The following is a 27,360-nucleotide window of genomic DNA, read 5'->3' on the forward strand; positions in this document are numbered from 1 at the left end:
AATGTCATGTTCTTCTTAGTGGGCTGAAAGGATTTACAGGTCACCTGCACACACAAAAACTGGGGCTAGAGTAAAGGGCATTTATAGATAATAGCAAAGAACCATTCATGAAAACAAACTGGGGATTTTGTTAAAGCAGAAAATTTTAAAAGAAAGTTTTGTTTTGGTTTCTTAAAGAAATATGGAAGCTTCATAACACTGATTTGATCCTAAAATCTGTTACATAGAAAATTTACATTGTGTGTGTGTGTATCTGGAAGACAATACTTTATTATAGCTAAGCAGAGAAGATGACGTCCATGATTAATTTGGGGGTATTTTTCCATTCAGTATCATTGCAGGTATTTGTTTAATGCAGAACTTAAAAAAAAAAAAAAGTAGGGTGGGATTGTAAAGGCACCTAGGATGCCCATTTGCCATTAATTTCTAATGGGAATTGGGTGTCCAAATCCCCTAAGTGGCTTTCTTATGGTTATTATTTTCTGTTCCCAATGGGACATCAGAGATTAATAGAGAATAGTCAGATTTAATTTACGAGAGTTAAATCATCGTGTTTAGTCCTTTGTGTTAATTAGCGAGATGAAATGAGAATGAATAGCAGATAGAAGAGTTTAATTCTAGTGACTATATATCTAATCCTAAAGCCATCGGTGTCTCTTTCTTGTGTTTAGAAGATTTTAAAGACAACTTTTCAAATGTCCAGACTACAAACTTTTCCCCTAAGAATCTCTCTTTCGTTCCTCCATCAACTATATGTAAGGTGCTTTGAAGTTTAAAGGATTGATCATCATCATACAGGTCATTTTGATGTTTATAAATATGACCTAAATAAGCATAAAACACAGAGACCAATTCATGTTGTTCATAATTCAGTATCCTTCTATTCCGTAGGTGAACAGGAAAATAGTCCCATGATTGTAATCCCCTTTTAAATGTTCCATTAATGATTTACGAGAGTTCTTTCTGAGGAAGAGGAATAAAACTTCTCTTGCATTCCTTCCTGTGCTGACTTCAGCAATATAATCCGACATTTTATTTTATTTCCTCTGATACCACTGAGTTCTGTAATCTAAGAAAACATATGTTTTCCTTGGTACCCCTGGAAACTAACATTTAACACAGATGTATACATTTCTCCACACTTATTCTGCTTTAAGAATCTCTGCTTAGTGTAGATGGCAACCCACTCAATTACTTTGATAGGATTTCTGCTCCCATAAACCTAACCTCTGCAATTTGATTAAATGCAAGTAGCTTATCCATTTTCCTTGGGCCAGCTCCACAAGCAGCAACCAAACATGCTGATTCTGATAGTATAATGTTACCACCTGGGTTCTAGTGCCTATCTTTAACCAGATCAAATGTCACTAGCTTTAGAACAGGCCCAAACTGGAGCAGTAACTCCAAACACACCTTGAACTGAGGGTAAATCTGAATCTATATATTCTGTTTATGATAACAATACAAATGTTTTCTTTCAAACCCCATCTTCTCTTCCTACTTGCTCATGTAGTGAAGTCCTTGCTGTATTTATTATTATTATTTATACTGCAGTGGCAATTTAGTAGGTTTTACAGACAAGATCCCAAAAGAGACAACTTGTGACAACACTAACATATTATGATCCTCATAATACAAAGGGACCAGGTTTTCGTGGGAGGATCAAGAACAACCTGATTTGTGTGCAGGAGAAAGCACTTACTGAAAAGCAAATATCTAACATAATAGGCAGCAAAAAGAATACAGAAAATGGCCACTTCAGCAAGTTTCATACATATAAAATGTTCTATGTAATATTTTATACATAAATGTTCTCCTGTTCCAAGTTTGCTCCAGTGCAAAGCTTTCCTTTAAAGAGTGATTCTCACCCCATAATTCACTTTTATGATTTTCTTAGGGCTTCAAGTGTAAAAACTCAATCTGGTTTTGTTTTATGTTAAAAAAAATAGAAGTTAATTTTTACATTGGATCTGCTCATGGCACACTGTCAGGTCATTTAAGCCAAAAATATTTTTGTAAACAAACAAAACAAACACGCACACAGCTTTATAAAAATCTAATGGCAATAGAAATAGTTTCATGTAAGTGGAAGAAGAGGGGCCCTGACTGGAGCCAGTGACTGCAGCTTGCTGCTTTCATTCTTGGGCTCCTTTCCAACCTTCCCCCAGGATCCTCCTGTTCCACATATAGTGTAAAGATGTTTCTCTCCTCCAGACAAGTCTGAGACTCAGGCTTTTTGCCAACAATCTGGCTGAGTCCCTGATCTGACCATGATCCTATCCCTGTCCTGGTCCCATTCATAGCCTGCTACCCCAGACAGCTTCAGCAGCAGGACAAGTTTCTTAATTGCTCTTTCTCCCGCTCCCTCCAACCCGTGTAAAGAGGATAATGCTGTTTCTTATTTAGAAAATCATATGCACATGTGCTCAGATGTTACAGTGCAAATCCAGATGAGGACTTGATCATGTGCCTAAATGAGAAAATTAAACATGCTCAAATTGGAACGTTATCAAATTGAGGCACAAGTTGCTGTTAAGCACTTTCTGGAACACTTTGAAGTTGAGGACTTATTATTAGAACCCAATGCCAGTCTGACATACATCCCATATTTAGAGGAACAGAGTTGCCCATGGAGGCATTTATTTCTTCAGTCTCCCTCTTCCCCCATCTCCCTGTTCACTCCATGAGGCTTCTGCTATTGTTATCCCTTCCATGTTCTATTTAGAAAAGAAATATGCACTTTATTGTCATTACTTCTAGCCCCAGAACTTCTGGTGCCAAAGGCAGGGGGAGGAGGGGTGCCATGGGGATTTCAGGGTTTGTACGTCCCTAAGACTGACTCTGCTAGAACCCTATTATATGGAGCACGTTGCATTTAGGGGTTGGTAGGATTGTATTTGCATTTCACCGAATTAAAATGTTTGAACTTTTATAAATGAACTCAAAGTGGTAAGGACTTCTATAATCTGTGTGCAAAATTAATGTACTTCTTCTGAATAGTGCCAGGGCAGAGACTGGAGCCCTCTGTTTACTCCATGGACTGGATGTAGCACAGGGAGCGGCAGTACAAGCACCCTCTACCATTGCTGTACTACTTCTGTCAGCCCTGCTCTGCAGGAACAATCTTTAAGACATTTTACAATTTCTACATTGTGAAGGATTTTCTGATTCACACTGCTTAAGCGTCAGCATTACACAGAAAAGATTCTAAAAAAGGGAGAGATTTTTCACACAAACCAGGGATGCAAATCTTACCAGAGAAGGTATGAAAATGAAAAGAAATGAAAAATGAACACTGTTGTCACAGGACTACAGAAAAATATACTCTCCAGCACTTTAATAAATTGGACAACTTGGACTTCAAACAATCACTCTGTTACACACATTAATCTTTTCTTGAAGAAAACAGAGAAATAAGAAAAACGCCCCATACAAGTTGGCCCAAATATTTTCCTTTTCCTATATGTACAGTATATTTATCATTTCTCTAGAGGCTGTGTAATAATTTTACTCAAAGACAGGAAAAATTTTACTTGAACACAGGTAGATTCTATGAATTTATATTTCTCAAAAGGCATCTCAGCTTGAATTTTGTTCAAATTTTCTAATTCCAGTTCTTCAACCTAAGAGCTCTTTTTCCCTCTGAAGGACTCACCGTGTGTTCCCTATTTAGAGTTTATTAATTCCAATTCCCAAAAGTTGTCGTACTAGGGCACTTTATACTCACTGATCATTTTCAAGCTACAATTTAAACCCTATATTATAGACAGAACTGGCACTCTTGGTTATAATTGAGGTTGCCCAACACTTCCCATTGTAAGTTTCAATTGCTTATAATTTTGCCAGACTTTAATCGTTTGGCTGAAACTTTCCATACTGAACATCTGCCTCAGGTTGATTTTTTGGGGGAAAGTTCAGCACACCACTGTAAGGATTGGTCTCAGGCTCTTAGGTCACATAGTGCTATGTACGTATGTCACTCCTCATGCCAGGCTGCATCTCAGAGCTTTGCTGGCATGACTTGCATTGGTTTATTGACCCCAGAATAATCATCTAGACAAGCTTGTGCACTTTCCAATCAGAGTACTATCCTCTCTGACCTGGTGGATGAGCCAAGACAACCTGCGCAGGGATTTCCCCTTCTCTCCTCTCCCTGTCATGCCTTTAGCAATGGACGTGTCCACTCATGGGATGGGAGCACATCTTGGAGACCTCAGGGTTTGTGGACTGCGCATGAGGCCAGATTACACATAAATGTTCTCAAGTTGCACACAATATTCTGGACACATCAGCCCTTCCTACCACACTTTCAGAGCAAGAGCATCCAGATACTTATCACCACCACCACAGCATTTTTTTATGTGAACAAGCCGGGAGACAGATTGGACAGTCTCTGCCAGGAGGCAGTCAAGTGCACAACTGGTGTTTTCAGAGCTCAGTCATTCTCCAGGCATCCCATGTGGAAGATAATGTTCCACAAGGAATTTGGTTTTTCAGGGGGTTTTTTTGTTTGTTTGTTTTGTTTTTTTAAAAAAGAAAAAGGAAAAAAAAAAAAACACCACTAGGAAAATTACACAAACTATGTTAATATATGTGCAGGCTGCAAAGTCAAGCTCTCAAAAATTAGGAAGTGCTGGAGTTAAGATTACTTGTGCAACTTTAATTTGGCCCCCTTGAGCACTATGTTACAGTCTTTAATTACATGATCACATACTATTTTGTCCACAGGACACCTGCTGAAACCATATTCCAGTGGGATGAATCAGGGTTGTGTAGTGAAGGAAACTTGTCGGAAAGACCTTTGCTGCAATTGTTGTTAAAGTTGGAAGGTGTGCTCTGAATGAGAAGGCAAAGTGCAGGAAGAAAAAGGAGAATTTCATGGTTAAGACAGCTGAATGTTACTTGGAGAAATGAATTCTATCCCAGCTTCTACCACAGAGTTCGTGTGTGCTGCTGGGCAAGTCACTTATATAAAACTTTTCACAGATGTTCACTAACTGCATGTTCCTCATTTTCTGGGTTCCCAACTTGAGACCCGGGAATCCAATTTGCAGAAGTGTTAGTCCAAACCAAACTTCTCTCTCCTCCTGAGGTGTAAATACTATGCTACCTTACCAAAGCTCATTGACCCTGCTTCAGGAGGGTCCCCTGAGTGTGCAGTCTCTATCCTCCATTGAGACTGTTAAGTATTCACCTTTCTCCACTTGTTCTCCTAATGACTTTTTTTTTTTTTTTTTTTAAACCTTGCCTGTAAATGTGCTTCTCTCTCTCTTTGGTCACACCTTGCTTAATTTACATTGGAGATACATTACAGCAAGTGGAACCACATTCCTTTGTCTGGAGCAGGCATGGCTTAGGCACTGCTTGCCAAATATATTTTAAGGACATAATTCTAGCAGATATCTATAAAGTCCTTTGGGGGATTGTAGCCGGGAGGGGTGGTCCCCCTCTGAGGAGGACCCAGAGAGGGAGCCGGAGCCAGACCCACCCTGGCTGACAGAAGCCTGCCCCAGGGAAACACCTGACCGGAAGCCAGGGGGCGGGACTAGGCCTTTAAAGGCCCCAGTGGCCCCACCAGACCGGAAGCAGGGGGCGGAGCTAGGCCTTTAAGAATCAGGCCGGCGAGCTCAGTTGGGGAGAGGCAGCTGAAGGGGAAGGATGTGTCTCCTCTGGAGCCCCTAGCCAAGGCCAGGCCGGGGAGCCGGGCTGAGAGGGAGTGGCTGGCCTTAAACCCAGCCTGGGGATCGACCGAGGCCTCCCCCAGGTATCCTACGGCCGGGGAGTTGGAGGGACCACCAGAGACCCCCACGGCCTGGGAGCCGGAAGAAGGCCCGTCGGGGCTCCCTGAGGAGAACCCCCCAGAAACACCCGGGGCCTGGGAGCCGGAGGCGGATCTGCCAGAACAGTGCCGAGCCTGGGACCCTGAGGACCTACCGGCCCTGCCCGAGGCCTGGGGACCACAGGACCTGGAGGAGCTACCCTTCGAGGATGAGCCCATGGAGCTCCCGGAGCTGCCGCCCGTGGACGAGGAGGGCCTAGCAGGTCTACTGAACCTCAGCGACGCAGAGGAGGCAGGTACCGGGGGTTTCGGGGAGGAAGAAGCCCAGGGATCGCCACACGTTAGTGGCTGAGTCAGGGGCAACCTGGGCGGCGTGTTGCGGCCGGAGCCCCGCTGACCCAGTGGCAAACGTTGTTGCCACTGCCAGGGCCCTGGGCTGGGACGCAGTGGAGACGGGCGGGCCTGCATCCCCCTCCCCCCCTTCCCTATCCTCCGTGAGGAAGCCTTCCCCGCCGTGCCGTTCCCGAGAGCGGCTTGCCTGGCCAGCCCTGCCTGAGGGCCGGGCCGTAAGACTGCTCCCGGTGGGAGGTAGCCGGGAGGGGTGGTCCCCCTCTGAGGAGGACCCAGAGAGGGGAAAACCCGGACGCTGCTCCCCGGTTCCAGGGGCACGTCCACAGGGATTTTCAGGACCAACGTATATGATACTTTATACGACACCTTTTAGATACAGATTACGACAACAGTGTGTTAGGGGTAGTGAGTCTGTCAGGCCTGAGAAGAGCTGTTGACAGAGTAGTAGACCACTAATGGGCCTCTGTGCCACAGTATTATAAAAAGTAATTCATTAATGTTTGTGAAGAACTTAGATACTATACAGATGACCACCGATGAAAAGCAGAGGAGAAAGTTAATAATTCTGTATTTGGAGCAGGGTTTGAATAGTTGGCAATAAAAAAGCCATGGGGCCACACACACTGAACTATTTTTTTTTCTTCCTCTGCAGTAAAGGGCATAAATCGCTTGCTAGGATCATCTGTCAATTTCCTATCATTGAGGGGGCCTTGGGCATAGTAGTACTTTTGTTCCTCCTATTCTCTGCCTCTGGGTACATCTACCCGACAAAAAAACAAACAAACAAAAAACTAAGCAGCACCAGATCTCAGAGCCCAGATCTACAGACTCAGGGTCACAGGGCTCATAATACAATGCTAAAAATAGCTGTGTTGATGTTCCTGCTCTGCCTGCAACTCGAGCTCTGAGACCCACCCCATTTGCCATGTGTCAGAGCCTGAGCTCCAGCCCAAGTGGGGACGTCCGCACTACCATTTTTAGTGCCATAGCACAAGCTCTGTGAGCCAATGTCTGTAGACCCAGGCTCTGAGACTTGCTGCCATGGATTGTTTTTTGCAGTGTAAACATTCTGTGACACATCATAATCTAATCTAACCCAGGTTATTGGGAATCAATATACAGATAACCGAGGTGTTTAGTGGCCTGTTACATGCAGGAGGTCAGACTTCAGTCCCTTCTGAACTTCAACATTTGTCATAGAGTTGAACAGGTGCTCATTCAATAAGTACTATCTATCTTGTGCACTAAATCAGATGGAGTCCTATGTTAAAAATATGTGATCATACACAGTTAAAGATTAACATAATACGTTCACACCAAGAGAGTGAATTAAGGTTGCACAGGCAACCTTAATTTGGGCATTTCCTAACTTCTGAGTGCTTCACTTCATAACCTTAATGTGTAATTTTACTATAGAAAATCCCACTTTCCAGTCTGAGGGCATTTTTCTGCTATTGCTCATAAAGAGCTTGATCCAGAGCCCATTGAAGTAAGTGGGTGTCTTCCCATTGACTTTTGTGGGCTCTGGGTCCAGTCCAGAAGGATTGAATATTTTAACACGCTGCACCATAGAGGTACTTGCCATGCTTAAGTTTGGATGTTTTTTCTCTAACCTTATGTTCACAGAACTATTAGCAGAGTCATAGTCTTGGCAGTCTTAATCCAAAACAGACCTAATACAACCATTTTAGAGTTCAGTGATACATCGGGGCCAAATCCCATTTGCTTTACTCCTAGAAGGTAGACCTACCAAAGTAACAAGGCTTCAGTGGAACTCTTAATGAGAGTAAAATGAGCAGGATTTGGACCTTCAGCATAAAGATGCCAGTATTAATCTTATTTACCATTATTCGGATACGGTATTTCCAAGCAAATCTTGAATCAACATATATAAGAAAATGTAGGCAACAAATTTCATATATTCCCAAATATGGGGGACATTTTTCTTTCTAGTGAAAACGCCCACAGATACTACCTCATTTATTTTACAATGAATCATTTAATCCAAAATATTTGAATGTGTTTGACAACAAAATATTTGTATTTAAAATATCATTATCTGTATTGAGACCCACACCTGTGCCTTCCTCTGTATCTGAAAGGATTAGGCTTAACACAATGATAAGTAAATGTGGAGTCTTGTTCTGATGCTATAATCCATGTCACAATCCCACCTGAACTCTTAGATAACCAAGACTCACCCATACAGGAAAAGTATGAAGTGAATCTCAAACCTGTACAAACACACCATTTAGAATCCCATTTTCAAACCTTAGGCATTTTGGTCTAGAGCAAAACCTATTCCATTTCATGGCCGGAAATATCCTCTTCTTAAATATCTCAGAAGATAAACTGAATAACAATAAATGAAACATCTTGCACTTGTAGAATGTGAATCTTTGGGAAAAAAATCAATACGCTTACAAAGTGATCTACAAATGATTGTACCTGCTATTTCTCAAGATAAAGGTATCAACTGTAAAAAAGCACACAGCAACATTTCAGGCAAAATATACCACTACAGACAACTTCTCAGGCAGAGTTGACATTTGGCAGAACACCTATTCTTGCAAAGGGTATATTGTAGCTTTAAGGACCGCAAATGATCATGTCTTTGGTTTTATGTCTCATGTGAAAGGCAACAGGTCCAACAGAACAACAGCCCTTATCAGCATGTTTTATGTTGATTAGCTAGTGACTCAATGAAAAGAATGCTAAAACAGTGATCATTAAAACCATTTCTACAGCATCGATTTATTCTTTTAAGGTTACCCCTCAACTAATTAGTTCATTCTGGCTATGACTAGCGTGTAAAAACTGTAGAGACCACAACACAAAGTTGTATGGCTGCAGTAAAGATTAAATTATCAATTATATACCTGTTCTAATTCTCTTTGGTGAATAGAGAAAACAATATAATCGATATTAGCCTAAATAACTGGGCTGTGAGCTGAGGAGGTCCTCAGAGACAAGGATGGAGAATTTCCTCCCCACAGGTCATGGATCCTCGCCTTCTGTGGAAGAAATGGCTAATGGAGTAGTAGAGAAGAAGGTTGGTCCACTGGAGTGTGCCCTAGCTAAGAACTTGGGACATCTGGGGGTCAAGTCCCTACTCTGCCACAGACTTCCCGTGTGATCTTGGGCAAGTTACTTATCCTTTCTGTACCTTAGTTCTCCATCAGTAAAATGGTGGTAAATAATGCTCCCTGCCATCAGAGGGCTAATGGGAGGATAAATACATAAAGATTGTGAGGTGCTCAGATACTACATTAATGGATGCTATATAAGTACCTAAGTCATACGGATAGTAAGATCTACCAGCTGCATTCCTCCTGTATCCTGGGAAACCCCTTGTGACTAGAGCACAGCTCCAGGACATGAGTGAAGTGCACCCATGAATCTTTGCTAGGTCCAATGCCCTCCATACTTGCTGAAGGACAGAATTTGGTTCTAATTTTCCTACTGTTTTCCCTGAGTAATTACTGCAGAACATGGTCCTAAACCCAGGATCTGAATCTTTCTATTATTAATTGGGAGTACATTTTCATAGCCATGTTCATATTTTCTTTTAATTCTAGACATACTACTCTTTGCCATAGAAGATCTCATGTTAAATTTAAGTCCTGAAGAAAGTGCTGATGTACTATAACGTTTTCTTCATTTTATTAACTTCCGAACCTTTGGTGGATTGCCCAACCCTCAGATCCCTCCTAGCTTTGTTTACAGCTTTTCTCTTATTTTTCAAAGCTACATCAAAGGGTTTGTCCCCAGGGACTGAGGTTTTTTGAAAATGTTCAATAAGTGAAAACCTTGGGAATAATTTACTAATGTTAGTCATGTGTGTTATAACTGCATTTACTTAGAATCACTGTTAAGCTACACATTCTTTTCTAGCCTCTCACTTCGTATCGCTCTGCAAACTGAGGGCCAAACACTACTTTCCTGTAGAATATCCTGAGAGGGGGAAAAGAATTCAAAAGGTGGCAACATGAAGGTATCTGACACATTACTTCATCTAGCAGAAGAAATACCAGCCTTTTAAAGAGGGCTGGGAGGGCTGAGCTTCCAGGTATGTGGAACAGAACTGTAGAGAACACTGGCTTCTATTCCCCAATTCTCAGGACATCCACATAAAATGCATGCTCCACCACAATACATCATGGACCAACCCCTCCCCCCGGCCAACACATGGCATGATGGTTGTGTTAGAACTACACACATTCCTCCATATCTGAGAGGGTAGAAGAGGTAGATCCAAAGTTAACTGAATAAATCTGCCAATAATAATGTGGATTTCCCCAGAAAGCCTGGTAGGTAGGGCAGCTGCTTCCCACTTCATTTTCCATTAGGCAATTTACCATCATTACCCTTCTATTCCCCAATTGTATATAGCTCCAACCACATAGTGCACACAGTGCTGCTGCGTTCATGAGGGCTTGTAGGAGGAGAGAGAGTACATGCCTCAAAGGCTCCAACGTCCCCTTCAGTACACTTTGGATAAAATGTATAGGATTAGTGTTGCTGAGTGTCCTGGTGCTCCACACAGCAGAGGGGACTGAACTACCCTCACTTAGTTTTTCTAAAAGTCTGTCTTAGTGTACAGACCTCATTTGCAAGGTATGCCTCCTGTGAATCATTAACTCACCTAAGTAATGATCACTACCCAACATCTGATCCTTATAAACGTCCTATGAAGTTTGAACAACTGGCTGCAATTTCACTCAAAATCAGGGATGCATCCGCACGAGACTGAACTGCTTCCCACATAGGCATGAAGCTGGGTCACGGACATACTACGTAAAGCAACAAGATTGCCTTTGTCAAGTCTGCCTTGTGCTGACCCCCATCTCCACTGCCAATAATGATGATTTTATCCTTCTATCTAACCCAAACCAATTTATGAAAAATATTGACTCTGGTTGACTTTTACGACCCCCCATAGAACACACAAGTTCAAAATATTCACTGTGTGCTCTGGCTTTAAGCAAAACTCCATTTTGTTCATTTCAGTATGCCTCTGACTAGGACTCTTTCTGTATATTGCATTCCTAACCCAGGAAGTGGAGACTTTAAATAGCAGCTTGTTATGATGTCAGCATTCTTGAATCCTTATTCAAGAGTTTATGCCTGGAAGCTTTATGTAGAAACAGGCCTGAAAAAAAGTCAGGCAGATTCAAGCCTGTACTTTGGACACACTGTAACGATGTATGAGTGTGAAGGAGCCACAATGCCCCTTTGAGTAACTCTCCTACCACAGGGGCAGTATAGAGTCAACATAGGTAACTGTACATTGCCTTCATGTACAGCCTCCCTCATAGGGCAGGAGAGCAGCATGCAGGAGTGGAGGAGGAATCTTGGAGGCTGTTTCAATTTACACCAGGGCCTATATTGGTCCCTGCAGTAGAACAGAATAGTCATCTCTGGCTCTTCTCCTGGGCTGCATCACCCATGTACTGGAATGCTAAACTGTATCATGCAATTCAGCCACTACATGGCACTGTGTAAAATACCTTATTTAGGGGAACCTCAGCCAGACCTACCCAGAGCATTAAAGGATTGAATGCTGAACACATCTAGTGTCTAAGCATACTCTAGAACCAGTCCATATCTGGTACAGAAAAACCATGACAACTGGTGCTGTGCCTGATGAGGGAGACAGCACAGAATCTGACCCCTTAGATGTCAATACAGCCCAGACGTGGTGGTGTTTGAGTCTAGACCTGAATTTTGTAGCTCAGATGCAGTTCAGTATATGTCAGGTGATTTTATACTATGTGTATTGTATGATGCGCCATAACCCATTATGCATCCCTGGCTGCATGAAAGCTTCAGAGAAATACCACTTCTTATTCAGAATGTGGATTGTGGACTGGACTGCAGTAATGAAAGGTAGAGGCAGGTAACAAACCCAGGGCCAAATTCTGCAGGACGATGACGACACTGGATTTCGCTGGGAGAGTTGCCTGAAAAGGGATTACGGGATCTGGCCCATAAAAAAAAATTGTGGAAAAAAACAGCTCACAGCAAAGGTAACCTATTGAACTCTTCCCAATTAGCAATCAGGGTCCTTTCATTCTTCTGAATTACAGATAGAGACACGAGAGGGAGCGGGAAATCTACACCAATATTTTACATCAATTAATTCCAACCAAACCCCATAGTTTATGTATCATTAAACCTGGTGTATAATTATAGCAAAACATCTTGCAGTATCTTTTAGCAATCGTTTTCATTTTGCATCCTCTTTGTGACTAAAATTACCAATTTCATATTTTATTTACTAGTCTTTATGGTTTTAAAGAATTCCCATAGGGCTTTAGCTAATATTAAAGTCACTTTAATACTGATTAGATACCATCCATGTTAACATATTAATATACTATGCCCTCAGTACTAATACAGAAGCATATTATGAGCAGTTATTCACATTCATTGACTTCAGTGGGACCATTTGTGAGAGTAACTGCCTGCCAATGTGTGTAAAGAATTCACAGTCTGACCCATGATGTTTTTGTGGAATATAACATCTAGTTCCTATAGTACATTCACTTTCAAAGGACTTTTCAGACTATGGACCTGTTACTGAACCAGATTAAAGAAATAAAATCAATGGAAGAACAAGGGCCGTTTTTGAATTAATCAAAAACAACCCTTTGAGGAAGCTTTAGCATGCATCGTAGAATCCCACTTCTGTGAACCTAGATCTTATGAATGACCAATTACATGAACCATTTTTCTGACACCACATATGTCTTCAATCCTTCAGCTGAATTCAAGGGGCTGTACAAGTCTGAAAAGACTAAAAGAAGTGGCTGCAAAAAAAAAAAAAAAAAAAAAAAAAAATAGACAATGTTCTCTCAAACAAAGAAAAATCAGGTACCTTCTCAACAGGATCATGGAACAATTAACAAGTAACTTACACACCAGCCTGAGGGTAATTTTGAGATGTTCAGGTTTATGAACTCCTCAATCCCTAATTAGTTCATAAACTAGTATTTATTTACACTTCCAGCAATAGCATAGAACCTCTATATCCCTTTTGTTTACGGGAGAGGGGAGGGAAAAAATCAAGCAGAGACTAAGGCCAGTCTCATATGCATGTTGGGAGTAGGATAGGCATTAACTGTCACACTGTGTACTGTATTCTGAGCTGTGGAGAAGCCCATTGGCAGTTGTAGGAAAGCTGCAATAAGTTAGAGCAGGCCCAAGGACTGCTGTAATTTATGCCAAGAGCCACACCAGCTGTTGATGCAAGCAGACTCTATGCAGCACAAATATAGATTACCCACACCTTGTGAGCTGTGCCTTCTGTGACTCAGTGCAGAATCTGGATCTAAGTGACTTCTGTCTCTGGTGTCACTCAATGCCAGACTAGCCCACGGCCACAGACAGAATCAGCATCAGAATAGAGTTTAAAACTCAGGAATTCCTGGTTGCCGTTCCCATGCTATGCCTCTTTTCTGCAAGGTATGTAAATAAAAGTGAGGCCCACCAGATCCTAGTAGCTCTAGGGCTTTTGATTTGTATGATAGACACAAGTATTGCATAATTGCAGCCAATAAGAAGTTACCAACTCTGTCCATCTCTCTATAGGCATTTAATAATACATAATAGCAGAGCTGCAGTGTCAAGTAGGAGATTGCTATTTTGGGATTGCAATGATAGGCAGCTTGACTTCCACTCTTAGAATTGATAATGAGGAATGAGTGAGCCAGTGCTGATAAAGAACTGAGATGAATTTCCCAAGTCCTGACACTTTTCCAACATTTGAAAAGGTTAGGTTTTTTTTTTTAATTAGGTTTAATTTTCATGCACTTCTGTATTTTCTAGTCCCTGCTAAAGCTTTAAGTGCAAAGTATCACAAGAAAGGCTGATTCTAATCAAGACAAATTCCGCAATCAGGAATATCTTAAAACAAGGAGTCTGAGAGTCCAATTCTGCAGCCCCAAAAGATTCAGATAGCCCAGAAAAGCTCAACAGATCAAGGCCCTGATCCTGTAAGGCCGTGTCTACACGCCAGTGCTACAGCGGCATAGCTGTGCCGAGCATTTCTGTTGGTATAAAAAACCACTCTCGTGAGTGGCATAAGCTATGTCAGCAAAAGAACTTCTCCCGCCAACGTAGCGCTGTACATACTAGAGCTTATGTCAGTATAACTTGTCATCAAGGGGGTGAAATATTCACACCTGAGCATCATAGTTTTGCCAGCATAAGTGGTAGTGTAGACTTTGACTTGTGAACATATGACTCTTAGGCTAAGTACATATGTAGTTCCATTGACATCAGTGGGACTATGCTGTGTTGTTGTAGTCATGTTTGTTATATTTGGATCCAGCAGAGGAGATAGACACAGAAACAGAAGGAGTAGACAGACAGCTATGTGCTGTGCTCACTTTTGTGTTGGTTTCAGTTTTGCAGCTAGAATAAAGTGAAGGAGGGGGGGAAGACGAGTGCTCAAATATTTAAAGGGACAGGACATCACATTCCTCTACCCTACTTTAAAAAACTTTCCAAACATATACATAATCATTTACATAGCTAAAAACGAACACTATATAAAATTAAGAGTTGCAGGTGGACTACCCCAGACTCTTAAATTGCAAAGAAGTATTCTGCCCTGGAATATCAGATGAACTAAACAATTTATAAATTCAGACACACAACTGGTTTTCACAATCTCTTGGAATAACATGGTGATGGCAGCGTGGCAGTAGCCTGAACAAGAGGAACAGTCAGTGGTAAGGAATCAACTGCATCCAATACCAGAGTTTCTTTCATCAAGTCAATCAATTTGTATAGTTTGGGATTTGGTGACACATTAGGCAATAACAGGAGACAGCACGTCTCAACAGATACACAAAGATTGCTTTAAGAAAAGAGTTGCAGGTAACTCCTGGGTAATAACCTGAAGTGTGTTCCTGTAGACAAGCAAGAAGTTGTCCAATTTCTGCTGATGACTCAGAATAGATTGTTTGCTCTTAAGGCATGCTTAACTGTAGCAGGATGGCATGGAGCAGAGCTGATGCACTGAATTCCATTGGAAGCTAGGAATCAGAGCAGAACTGAGATCCATTAGTATTCACCAACCCTAACAGTAAACTACACTGGCCAAATAAGATAAGATGTTTAATTATCTTTGTGGCTGTAGGAGAAGACATTCTGAAAACTCCTGGCCATTCCAAATGGGCCTCAACTACGAGCAAAAACATGTAAACCTTCTAAATGGTTCAGCAAAATCCATTTGAATATATGTGTCCATGATCAAGGATTAGATGAGCTGGGCCAGGATCATGATGAGTTTGCGGACATGTAGTACAGCACTTCACCTTCTTTTAATTGTCAATCCCCAGCCCCCAAACATGACTCCAGGCAATAGCCTTCATCCAATGCCAAGATGACTTTCGTGAAGAACTTCCGAAACCTAAAATTGAAGTGATTTTTGGAAGTCCACTCGCTTTCCTCATAAGATGCAACCTTGAGTCACAGATAATTCAAGTGGATTTGACACCAGTTGTATAAATTGGAATCAAAAGAATCCCACTGTTCCCTTGTAGTACCATTCCTTTCACAAGAGAAATCACATCATCCCCTTAGCAGTTTCTTTCTGGTGTCAGTGTTATTGATGGGTAACCTATGCATTAAGATGAGATAGAACACTTTGGACAAAGTTTCTTTGAGTTGATGGAAGCCTGGGCATGGCAGGAGTGGCAGCCAATTAGTATTGCAAAATTCCTTTATGGAATTGTTTAGTATAGGAGTGAGCTTAGGGTAGCAATGCCCATCATTGCTTATAAGCCACAGCTAATGATGGCATTCCATGTTTCAGTCCAAAAATTGAAAGTAACAGGCTATAGCAAGAGGTCGTGGCCTCCCTCGGAGATTGACAGGGAGGGACGGGCCACCTCTGAGTGGGCGGAGTGAGAACAACCCTGCCTGCCCCATTGGAAGCAGGGAGGGCAGGGGGGCAGAGCAGGAAGTATAAAAGGAGAGGCCTCTTGCTCAGTCAGGCTAAGCTGTTGGTGAGAGAGGACATCCCACCATCTGCTCTGGAGCCCCAGCCTGACCGCACTGCTGCTGAAGAGCTGCCTATGGCCTGGGCCCTAGAAGGAATGCTGGCTGCCTGGCAACCTGGAGGAGCTGCTGGACCTGCCACCAGTTGACGACGTTGAGGGGCTGTGGAGCCTGCCCCTAGCCGAGTACCCTGAGGAGACTGAAGGTGATCCTGAGAGCCAGGTACTCCAGGGAAGGGAGAAGGAAGGAGCCCAGGGAAGTCAGACAGTCTGGTTGTGTTGTGGCCTACAGCCAAGTCAGCAAGTTGCAGCTGGAGCCCTGCTGACCCAGTGGCAGACCCCTCTGCCACTGATAGGACCCTGGGCTGGGATGCAGTGGAGTCAGGTGGGCCTGTGTCCCCCCTCCTCCCTTTCCACCCCAACCCTGGGGTAATTGCCCCTTGGCCTGTGAAGCCACCTGGGCCATAAACCACTATTGGCCTTACCCTGCCTGAGGGTCTGGGTTAAAGACTACTTTGTTTGCCCTGCTCTGTCTCAGGGCCTGGGCTATGGACTGCTGGGTTTGCTCTGCCCTGCTTGAGAGCCAGGCTAAGGACTGCAGTGTTTGCACGCCCCTGAGTGGGGACCTGGACCATAGACTACTTTACTCACTTGCCCCTGCCTGAGGGCTGGGGCCAGAGACTCATTACCTGCCCGCCCTGCCAGAGGGCCTGGGCTAGGATCGCTTCAGTGCCAGTGAGCTACAGAAGGGGCCAAGAGCCCTGTCCCAACTGCTAATTCCCCCTGCAAGTTTCTGCCTGCATAGGTGCACTGGAGTATGAGGGTGTGGCCTCCCTCCCAGGGAAGGAGGGACAGAGAGGGACAGCCCACTGCCTTACACAGGCGATGAACCATCACAGCAAGGTAAGTGTCTACCATACAGATAGGTATGAACCTCTGAATTCCAAAGAGAATGCGATGTTGTTTGCTCATAGCTCTTCTCAGGAGTAGTGAGGAATCAAGAAGTAAAAGCAGTTTGTTTCCTCCATACCATTAGGAAAAATATGGGAAAGAACTGTGCCCACTCTATGATGAAGCACCACAAACCAACTGCAATGGTAGCAAATCAAAGTGCATCAGGACTTCAGCTGATGTCAGCAGTTTCTTTGCTTCCTTAAATGCACACTCACTTTTAGTTCCTTTCCATTTCTTCTGTGCTTTAAGAGTTCATCTAAAAGGTGCCAATGCTGTTGCTAGATTGGGCACAAATTTGCCTCAGTAGTTAAGCAATCCTGAGAATGAAGGTAATTGACATTCTCTGGCAGGGGAACTTCAAGAACACATGCTCTCTGATTTCCTTAAGTCTGGGGCATCAATTACATGTCCGAGATATTCTACTGAACATTTGAAAAACCTCATTTGTCTGTGCTTTCAGTCCATGGTCTGCCAAACAGTGCAAGACAGCATCCAAATTTTGAAGATGATTCCCTTGATACTTTCCTGTAGCAAGGATCCAAACACTCAACTCTGTTCATTCCTTCCAAAATCTCAACCACAGCTTTCTGGAACAGAGTAGGTACTAATGTGATACCAAAAGGCAGTCCACTGTTACAAAATAAACCTTTGTGTGTTGTGAGATACCAGATCAATCTCCATTTGTAGCCATGCATTGAGTAAATGCTATTGACTGAAAAACACTGTCCACCACTAAGTAGCAAAGAAGCCTTCAGTAAGAGATACTGGTCTGCATATAAAACTGGATTCAATGTCACTTTGAAATCTTCAAAACTTGGACAGAGTCATCCTTGATCACTGGTATGATGCATGGAGCCCTTCACTGAAGGGAACCAGTGATGACACTGATGTTCACTAAACAGTCCAATCAGCTTACACCAGAGGCTTTAGTGCATAAGGCACAACTCTAGGCTTGCTATATTTTGGCTGGCTGTCAGACAGTGAGTTTCACTGACACGTTGCTTATCTGTCCAAGCTTTTTCAAAAACTTTGTCTGTCCAGTATTTCTTGAAGATTTCAAGTTGCTTTCATGGTTGCCTTGACCTCAGTCCAATTCACCTGAGCTTCAAGTATGTGAGAGTCTCATTTCCTGTTTTCAAATTAGAATAGAAGCTTGTTGTATAAACTGTTTACACTTGCAGAGTAGTAATTCCGCCCCCCCCCCACATGCCTTTTTTTTTTTTTTTTTTTTTTTAAGGCCTTGATTCAGCAACATGTTTAAGCACCTGCATAAATTTTAAGAACATTAGTCCTGCTGAGGTCAAAAGCTGAAAGTTACAAAAATGCATGTGTGTAAAAGCCTAATTTCTGAACATCCATTCAGATTTTGCACCCTAGCACAATAGAAAAGCAGCAGCAAACACTAGAGAAATATCCATTTATTTTAAACTGATCCACAGAGTAATTAATGGCCTGACTTCAGATCATTGTAAAGTATTGTCTAGATTAACTCTCCCTCCCACCCCCCAACACACACACACACACACACACACACCCCCCTCAAGGTTCTGCCTGCTTCACACAGGAACCTGCATTCCTGTTTTTAAGAGGGGGGGGGGGGGGAGGAAAACTCAAGGTCCTGTTTGAAGGCCAAACACTGCTCAGAGGCACAAAGTGGTAAGCAGATTTCTGTGGGACCCAGTCCAGTCACAGTATCTCTTTTCATTAGATCAGAGTTGCTTTCACAGACAGCCTAGCAAGACCTGAAGGAGGTCCTGCCTTTCAAATTAGGCACACAGACACAGCTACTGTTTCACACAAACTACTTATTAGATAAACATTGCATTTAAATGGCTAAAAAACATATGAAGCCATTGCAAGGGTGAACGTATTTTCTTTTGCCATAGCTTTGTCTTTCATGTTACCTCTTAAAGAAGGACTTTCATACTGGAGCAAAGGTGTTTAAAAAAAAAAGGAACATATATACAAAATGCAGTTTCGTGGGTCAGTAATAGATTATGTTCTCTACACTATTTCAAGATATTTCCCTTTGAATAAGCACTTTCACTGCCCAGATTTACCTTATAATCAGTCTTATAGTGAAGTAAAAATCCTGTGTTTATAGCATCAGTCTGCTGCTACTGCAGTGACTGGCATGTTTCCAGTTCAACATTTTGGGCTAAATTCTGCCCTCCACGACATTTGACTAGCATTTAAATAAGTAAGCAAGCATAGTAGGATGGAATTTGGCTTTACAGCAAGGTGATTACTGGCTTAATTGATTCTGACCCCACAGCAATGTAGCTCCATTGACTTCACTTGGGTTGCTCCTGATTTACACCAACATAACATCAGTCAGACCCAAACTGTGCTGGAAAGGAATAAACCTTTGTTCAAACACAAATAAGTTTAACAACGAGCAAACACTGCAAGAAAAATGTTATTGGAAAAAATAGTGAAAAGGAAATGGATTTATATTTGTCTGATACAGGAACATTTGCTTCTGTACTAAATCCATCTTTAAAAGAAAAGTATATGTTAGAGCTTTAAAGGGAATTTAAGTACAGGATTAATTGAAAAGATTGATTTCATTTCTCCCCACCCTAGTTTAATGGGCTCTTCCCCAACAGGGGTTTGTGGAGGATTGGCCTTTAAACCATTTGTTCCTAATCGTAATAAGGAAACACTTCAGTAATTGATTTATTGCAGGGATTTTCCATTGTATTCTACTGGACCTTCTCAACTGCCTTTTTATACGTCTTCTAGCTAGCCTGAATGATTTGTTTTACATTTCATGTCTCCTTTAAATGCTAGTTAAAAGAGCTAGAGCCTACACAAAACATTTTATATAGCTATTGTAACAGTTCATATTTTCAGGTTTGGTTATTCAGGACTGTAAATTTACTTGTTAGTAATCTGGTTTAGAAATACGGCATGTTGTCCCAGCAATGCAGGTTTGGCTTGAATTTGCAAATTGAAAACCTTCTATAATAAATTGCACTGTTAGATGACTAACCAGATCTGAGGTTTGGTTTGGGGTCATAAAGGTGTAAATCCCCCATCAATTAAGTTCTTTTTGAACTGACCTAATTCTAAGACATTAACTTTGAAAAAGCCCCAGGAGCTGAAAGAGAGAAAGGAAATTGCTCTTTTTAAAGAGAGGATGATCTTGTAAGTGTGGCACTGTGATCATTGACAGAGAAGATTATGATTAAGATATTACCTCACCCACATTATCTCTAATATCCTGCGTCCGACAGGGCTGCAACACTGCATACAAAAAGATATGTCACCAGCCTTAGAACCAGAAAAAACTCAAGAAAATTCTGCTCACAAGACCAATTTCTACTCTGTTATATCAATGCAGCCCTCTGGAAGCCACAAATGCAGAGGTGTAACTGAAAGCAGAGTTTTGTTCAAAGTACTATAACCTCCTGCTATTAAAAAGAACTGGACACAGTCTGATTATGCTGTCACTTACCAGTGTAAATTGGTAGAACTTCATTAATTGTAATGGATTTGTTCCTGGTACATATTGGTGTAACAGAACAGGATTAGGCATAGGGGACAAGTACCTGGCTATGGCTGAGGACAACAACTTGAGGGTTACCCTTACTTACACCAGTCACTAACCACTAGAGCTGGTTAAAAAACAGGATGAGAATATTGTTGGGGTTTTTAATCATGATTTTAAACTTTGAAAAATGTTAACCAGCCCTACTTAAAGCCCCAAGTGACCAAAATAGCAGCTGGGGATTGGCACAGCCTAGAAGTGTCCCAGTCACACCCCTTTCCATCTAGAACCAGATATGTTAGCTCTACAGTCAGAATCTGCTGGCTGTGTGGTGCAAAGCACATGCACTGGCCATACAGTACATTTTCTGTCAGAGTTGTACTTAGAATTTATTAAACTCTGGTGATTTCCCCCTCTCTCCTGTTCTGTTTCAAATCAGGCTGAGAATTCATCTCAACATTGAGATATTTAATATTTTTTAAGCTAAATGAATACAGAATTTTATAGCCTGATCTATAGGGAAAGGCATTCCAAAATGTACAACATATGCAAGTGTGATCACTCCAGTTGGAGAGTGCAATGGTGTGGGGGAGGAAAAGAAAATAGGCGTTTATATGCTATATCCCTATTTATTGCTGGTGCAGGTTGGAATAGGGCCCCTGGTGGGGGGCGGGGGGAGATGAGAAGAGAAATTGGGGCATAACATTTTAGGGGTTTTATACAGCTACCCATCACTGTAGTATTGAGCACTTTACATGAAGTTTCCCATTGCCGCCCCCCCCCCCCCCCCCATGCACCATGCCCCAATTCATGCACTGCGCACGGCACATCTTACATAAGGCTTTTCTGAATTACCAAAATAAGTGTTAACCTAACTCAAACACCACTAAAATACTGGGCTCAATTATGGTCCCCATACTCAGTTGCATTGTGGGTTAGAAGAGCATCTGCACTGCCTGGGTGGAGGCAGCTGAAAGTATTATGTCTGCAGGAACTAGAACAAGGCATGTCATCTCCAGTGTGAGAGGTGAACACACTCACTGCAGGCCCTTGCTGCATATCTAAAAATGTTAGTTCATGTGCCTCTTCTCCTCCTTGCAGGGCGGTTCTCTAACCACCTGCTAGTGCATAGTATGTTCAATAGTAACCTCTGACCTTGCATTCATGGAGCACAGCCAGGCTGAAAACGTTTGACTTCTGCACTGCCAAGCCCAAGAGTTTAAAAATTGATTCAAGCCCTCACCCTTCTCCCCCTCAAAAAAAAAAATCAAGGGATTGGTCTTATAATCATGAGGTTTTTTGTTTATTTGTGTTATGGTTTTCGGCCTGTCTTCCCGTTTTTGAACTCCTCAATTTTAGATGTGATAATTATACTGCTGCCAACTCTCACAAACATATAGTGAATGTCATTTTTGGCCCTGTTGCAGGAGCTCTACTAGAAGACAACAGATCAAATTACACAGATTTGTATATCAATCCTGCCTTATGGTGTAGAGAGCTTACAGCTTCTTCCCAAACCCAAAAATTCCAATTATTGCACATACACATACACTTCCACAAAGATTTAGGAATCTCGTAAGGGAGCCAAAGAAGAGGAAAGTACAGGAAATCTTCTCAGATACTACTTTCCCATGAGCAAGGGAAGACAGACAGCAGAAGATATTGGAGGCAAAGAGCTGGCTGGTAAGTAGTTTAAAAAAGGGTTTGGGTTTTGTTGAACATTGGGCTACCTTCTATATGGGGAGGAAGTCAAAAGGCTTGGATCTTGATCTCAATAGGATGGGACCCAATCTTCTGGGTAGCCAGTTAGGCTACCCAGAAGATTCCACTCTGAGGAACTTGTGCAGGGAATCGTTGTTTTAAAAAATTAAAGATAAATTTTTAAACACGAAGTATTGCAACCAGGATATTCTATATAATAGCTCATTCTGATGTACAATGAATTGATCACTGAATTAAAAATTGATGGTTGCCTAAGTGCAAGTGTTCACAATCTAATTTAATTTGTGGTGTGCAAACAGAATATAATCCTAAATATTTAAATATCGAACCATAAATAAGGGAAAAGAAAAGCTTATAGTAATTGGTGCAGTCAGCAGTTAGGAGATGCAGATAATAGATAAAGGGTATCTAAAGATTTCCAGGAAATTAGCATGACCAGCAGTGTAAAGGGCAATAAGAAGAAGTTCTTTAAGTATTTCTGGAAAAAAATAAAATTCTAGTAATAGTATAGGTTTGACAATTTTACCATCTGCATCTAGTATCAATCATGATGCAGACATATTCAATACATATTTCTACTCTGTATTCAGAAAGCAGCAAGATGTATTCATAATCAAAAGTAATGAAAAACTCTGTTCCATCAGTAACTAGGGAGAATGTTCAACTGCAGCTATTAAAGTTAAACATTTTTAAATCTACAATAGCAGATAATTTGCACCCAAGAGTATTAGAAGAATTAGCCAAGGAAATCTGGAAAATGAATTTTGATAAATTGTGGAACACTGGGTAAATTTCAGAGGACTAGGAAAAAGCTAAAGTTGGGCCAATATCTAAAAAGAGTAAACAGCATGACCCAGGAAACTTTGGACCATATAGCCTCATATCAATCCTGAGCAAAATCATGGAAAGGCTAATATGAGGAAATAGTCAAAGATTATTGAAAGCATTAGTGCCAATCAACAGTTATATGTAAAATAGGTCTTGTCAAAGAAATATTTCGGGGGAAGGGGTAGGGAGAAAAAAATCACAAGTCTGGTTGTGAAAGATAACTGACATATTAAGTTTTGGTAAGGCATTTGACTTATACATGACAACGATAAAAATTAGTACGATACAAAGTCAAAGACAGACCATATTAAATGGATAAAAACTTGGTTAGATAGATTGCAAAAAGTCATTCTAAATGAGGAATCATTATCCAGTAGGGGTGTTTCTAGTGACCTCACATAGGGATCTATTTTCTGCTCTACACTATTCAATATCTTTGATTATCTAGCAGAAAATATTTGATCATTGCTGATAAAATTTGCAGATGACACAAGTTTGTGGAGTGGAAAATAATGATGGGGACAACTCAGTTATACAGACTGATCTGAATCTTTTGGTAAAGTGGGCTCATTTGAATAACATTCATTTCTTACACCAGGTCATACATCTGGGAACAAAGAAATCACATTTCTGAAATGGGAATCCTGAAAAGCAGTGACTTTGTAAAGGATTTAGGAATAACGACAGAACCAATCAAACATGAGCTCACAGTGGGATGCTGTAGTTAAGAGGGCAAATATGATTGTTGGCTATAGAAGCAGGGGAATATCAATCAGGACTAGGGGTTGGTAATACCTCTGCATACAGCATTAGAGACACCATTGCTGGAATGGCACATCCAGTTCTGGTGTCCACACTTCAAAAAGTGTGTTGAAAAACTGGAAAGGATCCAGAAGAGAGCTACAAGAATGATTCGAGGTCTAGAAAATATGCCTCTCAGTGCAAGAGTAAGGAAGCTCAATCTATTTAGTTTGTCTAAGAAGTACCTAGATGGGAAAGAGCTACATGGTAGTGGGAGGCTCTTTAATCTAGCAGAAAGGCATAATGAGAGCCAAAGGTTGGAAACTGAAGCTAGAAAAGTCAGACTAGAAATAAGGCACAAGTTTTAAAGGGAGGGTAATGAGCCATTGGACCCACTTGCCTATGGACATGGTGGATTAGTCTTCACTTGAAGTTTTCAAATCAAGACAGTGGATTTCTAAAAGATACATTTTTGCTCAAACAGAAGTTGTGCCTCAATGCGGAAGTTACAGGGTGAGGTCCTTTGGCCTATGTCATACAGGAAGTCAGACTAGATATCATAATGGTTCTTCCCAGCCTTAAAAATCTATGTCTGCCCATCAAATAGTTATGCACCCCCAGCCAGCGACATGTAAAGTCTGTGTCCCTCATTCCCACATTGATGAATAAATAGTGTCCCTAAACCTTATATCTGCCCCAGCCCACAATCCCCCATCCGTTTCCCCCCCCCCATCAGTTCTGTCCCAGCCACACCTGTGGAGGCTCTTCACATCCCTCCTTTCCTGGACCTGAGGGGAGCAGTTCTTAGGGCTCTTCATCCTTTCTCCCTGGCTGAAGGAGGGGTGGGGGGGATGGACAATTTCAGCAAGGACACTCTTCTCCCCCTCGCAAGACCTGGTGAAGCAGGGTTAGGGAAGATGAGGGGGAGGAGCAGGAAGGAGTGGACCCATTATTCACAAGTGGAGAGGGAAATCAGGGTCCAGAGCTGCCTTGGAGTTCTGGGCTCCTTCTGCACCCTCCCCCAGCTCCCCTCCTATGAGCGATGTATTGGCTGCTGCCTCTCCCCACTCTCCTACCCAAAACTTCTTGTTGGCTCCTGAGGGAAAGAGAGGAGGAGATATCCCAGCTACTGTAGGAAGCTGACAGAGCTAGGCTACTACTTCCCCAGGAGGTGGAAAAGGCAGCCAATCATAGCCGCTGGCCAGGGCTCAAAACCAGGTGAAGACTGAACCTTCTTCCCTCATGAAGAGACTGGCTCCAGCAGGAGCCAAAATCCCTTACTAACAGAAAGTTACAAGAGTTGCGAACACTTACATTGGGGCAGCCATAGTTAGGTGCATTTTGTACAATACCTAGCAGCACAATGGGATCCTAGTCCATGACAAGGGCTTCTAGGCACTACAGTCATACCAATAAGAAGTTGTAATCCGTGTCCTGGCAATATGTTTTGTCTCAAGTGAGATCTTATCTCCTGAATGCAAAGTCTCCTGGCACTCCCTCACACATAATATGTACATTATCACTCTTCTTTATTACTTTTGGTAAGTATGCTATGTTTAAGCCAGCCAGACATCAGTTACACACAGTCTCCGCATCTGACATGATCAAATTAGTTGAGTCAGTCGTGTGGGAGGCAAGACTGAAGTTTTGGCCTCAGTAATTTAAAGAGATTGAGGTTCCTAGTATTTGCAGGAGTCCACTACTCTGATATAAATCAGTAGAGTCCATGGAATTACACCAGCATAAGTGAGATCATAATCAAGGCCTATATCAGAGAGAAATGACTGAGCCTAAATGAAAACAGTGCATTTTTCACCCCCCAAGAGTTAGATATTGTTCTCTTCACTCAAGGGATCTAAAAATCACACTATAAGTACAGCTAAAATGTCTAACCTTAACTCTATACATATCTGCTGGAATTTGTGGGCCTTTTGCTGACCTTCCATTGTATTCTTTTACTACCTTGCTAATCAGAGTTATTTTAAACACTGATCATCATATAATTGACTACCTCAAATGTACATATGCACAAAGCCAGGTTTTACTGTTTGAATAAGAGGGCCTAAGACAGCCAGGTCAGCAGATTTCTACATGTGACCAGCATAGCATAGCACATCTTACATTAGATTCTATTCTGTAGGCAAAATTCTGCTCTGAGTGTAATAAAGGCAACCCTCATTGATCTCAGTGGGAGTAGTTGAGGGCAGAGCAGGACCTTTGATTTTCCATGGATCAATATTTGTGAAACTGGCTGTTCTAAGATAGCCAGATCCACACTAGTACCAAACACAATCAGTACTTTTGGATCTATTTATATTCTGATCTCACTTACTTACAGTGAAGGGTTTCCACTCACCACAGGTGAACCTCCTTGTGGCTAGGTGAGGGAATTAGCTCTAACCCCATCTGGCACCCCCAGCTTTCAGTTGCTTGCATTGTGTCCTCTCTTGCTCTGTGACTCATGGAATTCTATAACTCAGCCCTACAACAAGCTCACTATATAGCCCTCCCCCTTCCAGGGGGACAAAGTCCCACTGGACAAGCTGTTCAGATGCTGTCTCAGACAATCTTCCAGTTCTCCAGGTCCTGTGCTACTTTCCCAGTTACTGGTAGGGGAACCCAGGCCCTCCCTCTCTACTGGGTTCCAGGCCAGGGTCCCTATAGCCAGCAGCCAGGGTCTACACAGTCCCACTCCTTGCTGCAGTTTCCCTCAGTTTTGTCTTACCCTGCCTTCTCAGACTTTCTTCCCTGCAGTTTCTCTGGGTTGCACCTTCTTTCAGGGCAAGGCTCCCATTCACCCCCTGGATTTCCTTCTTACCACCCCCTCTGTTCCAAGAGAGTGAGTGCAGACTCCCCCCTGTAACCTCTTCCTGGTCTCTCTTCCTGCCTTTTATATGACTATCCCAGCTCTCCTCCCACAGCTGGGCTTTGTCTGCAATTAGCATTTATCAATCCTGGGCTTCCCTCCAGGTGCATCATCTAAGGCTAACTGGCCTGTTGTGGCCCACATTAACCCTCTCAGGTCTTGTGTGGGTTGGACACACGATCACACTTCCACCCATGTATGTTATTTATACTGTGTTCCTGTTAAGATAGACGATCTGTATGCTGATTGGTGCACTGAGCACAGTAGTGAACGGACAGTTTCTAATGTTGGGGCTATTAAGCCAGTAATCTCTATCCACTGGGGCACCACACAAGTGGAGACGGGCACAGTTGGGGACCCAGCTGAACCAATTAAAATCCTGCAAAGTAAGATGCAACGGCTTAACTTTATTCACTGTGATAAGTCACAAGAGATGTCTTTGAAAAGTAATTTTTGCTTTGGAGGGCTCTACTGGGCCTCTTCATCTTCCCTTCTGACTGCTGAATACCCGGAAGATCCTTCATATAACTAACACTATGAAAAAATGACAATTTTTTTCTTTTCTTCTCTTCTCTTCTCTTCTCTTCTCTTCCCTCCTCCTTGAAGTAAAGGCCCC

General features: G+C 42.2%; 1 long non-coding RNA gene across 1 annotated transcript; it reads right to left on the minus strand.

Annotated features, from left to right (window-relative positions):
- Window positions 1–24,629: 24,629 nt before the first annotated feature.
- LOC137163656 (uncharacterized) lies at window positions 24,630–26,735 on the minus strand. The gene is made up of 2 exons (XR_010922764.1): window positions 26,604–26,735; window positions 24,630–24,772 (listed from the first exon to the last, which is right to left on the minus strand). It is a non-coding gene; the product is annotated as an uncharacterized lncRNA (long non-coding RNA).
- Window positions 26,736–27,360: the final 625 nt, after the last annotated feature.

This window comes from Emydura macquarii, unplaced genomic scaffold (assembly GCF_026122565.2).
Source record: "Emydura macquarii macquarii isolate MOO-44397 ecotype Brisbane River unplaced genomic scaffold, CSIRO-AGI_Emac_v2 contig_2636, whole genome shotgun sequence".
Classification (NCBI taxonomy): domain Eukaryota; kingdom Metazoa; phylum Chordata; order Testudines; family Chelidae; genus Emydura; species Emydura macquarii.